This window comes from Cynoglossus semilaevis, chromosome Z (genome assembly GCF_000523025.1).
Source record: "Cynoglossus semilaevis isolate Cse_v1.0 chromosome Z, Cse_v1.0, whole genome shotgun sequence".
NCBI classification, from domain to species: Eukaryota; Metazoa; Chordata; class Actinopteri; order Pleuronectiformes; family Cynoglossidae; genus Cynoglossus; species Cynoglossus semilaevis.
The window spans coordinates 6,659,410-6,661,305 of NC_024328.1; the positions used below are offsets into that span (position 1 = coordinate 6,659,410).

At 41.7% G+C, this 1,896-nt stretch overlaps 1 protein-coding gene across 1 annotated transcript in view; it reads right to left on the minus strand.

Moving 5' to 3' along the window:
* Positions 1–1,896, minus strand: part of fbxl17 (F-box and leucine-rich repeat protein 17) — a 203,787-nt gene that overhangs the window by 60,664 nt on the left and 141,227 nt on the right. The gene's annotated exons all lie outside the window — the stretch shown is intronic.

Below are 1,896 nucleotides of genomic sequence, written 5' to 3' on the forward strand. Positions count from 1 at the left end.
CACCTGGAATTTCTTTACAGTAAAGGTTGAAAAGTACAGCTGCAGGGTCATAAGTGTTCAAATATTATCCCTCTGCTTCTTTTAACACACATTAATAATTAAACACCTGCACAAACACAACAGGAGCGTGTGTGTGAGTGTGTGTGTCTGTGTGTGTGTGTGCACGTAAACTCACACACACATAAGTACAGTGAGCACACTCTCTTCAAAGAAAGCTACTGTATCTGCATTCAGTCCAGTGCCTGAGCCCAGAGGAGAGGGGGAGGGAGGGGGTGGCGTGGTGGGGGGCATGTGTGTGAAAGAAAAGAGAGAGGAGGTGTACGTATGCAAGAGAGAGAGAAAGAGAGAGAAAGAGAAAGAGAGAGAGAGAGAGTACACGCGGCTGAGACTAATACACACCAGCGAAGGCCAAGTCCAAGATCAAAGTATTGGTACTCTGATATGATTCTTTGTAAATGTCCCAAATGAGTGTGTGCAACAGCTGGATTCTGTTCAGTGCGTTTGACCCATTAACCTTGAAGAGCACATACGTTTGATCACAACACTAGTGTTCTGTGGTGAATATTTATGAGAAAAGAAAAGCCAAGTGCATTAACACCCAGACTCTGGGTTCTGACGTCACACAAATGGTAAAGAAATAAAAAAATAGTTGTTAGAACAGGTCAGGTTTAGGAAAAGTTTTTTTTTTTTTTAATGTTTTAATATATAAAGAAATCAATAATGAAAACTAAAAATGTCAACCTAATTAGATATTTAATCCAGATTATTAACTGTTTTTGGATACCCCCAGGATTAAAATCACAAAATGTATTACCAACAACCATATATTAACAAAGTAGGAAGAAAACAATGTCATCTTCCACTCAGTTATATTATGATTTTTACTCTGGTTCTGAGCAGCTCATAATGTTAGACGATGTTTCCTCAAACCTTCCATATTGATCATTATTTCTTCAACCTGACTTCAAAATTCAAGCTCTATTTTTTTTATCATTATTCTTTCTTTATTCCCTTTTTACATCCAGCCTCTTTTTTGTTGTTGTTGTGTCTTCATTCTTCTTTTGCTTCACAAAAATAAAGTCTGCTGCAAACATTGGCTTCCCAGTCCAACCCTATGTTAGACTAAGTGCACTTAAAACCACTCTGATTCCAGTGTCATAGTATGTGCCCTGGGGCAGAGGCATTAGTGCAGTTATTGAATGAATGTTGGAGGAAGAAACAGTAAGGAAACAGTACAGGAACATAGTGATCCAGAGATGCGGTGATGTAGGCAGAGGCACAGTCCATCCACTGGGAGCTTGTTACACTGTGTCCAGTTCCCCAGGGTCGGAGCGAAAGCAATTAGATTAGACTTCAATGACTGTGGGAGGGACGGCAGAGAGACGAGAACGGAAACAGGAAGGAGAAGGAAGCGACGTGTAGGAATGAAAGGGAAAGGAAAGGTGGGTATTAACGCAAGAGCGAGGTAAAACTGCAAAATGAGAGGACATGAAAGATGACAGCAGAGGACGAGGGGGAAGACGGCACCGGTGGAATGGGATGTGATGGCTAAGACATGGCTCAGGCCACATGAAAGGCCTTCATGAAGCAACAGGCTCCCACCCACCTCAAGCCCACAAGGCTGGGCTGACATGAATTAGTGATCTGCTCACTTTTAATAATGTACAGAGCATGTGACAAAAGAGGAGCTGGGGCACGGTGCAAATACTAAACATTTAGAAGGAGGTGGAAGAATAACATTAGATTGCAGTAGGAGAGGAAGAGGAGTCAACAAGGTGGCCGCAGGTGCCTGAGCTGATGCTGCTTATAAAGGAGGAAGTGTCAGCAGAGAGCTGACCACAGTAGAATGCTCAAGGCTTTCTAAGTATACACACATATATATATATATATATATAT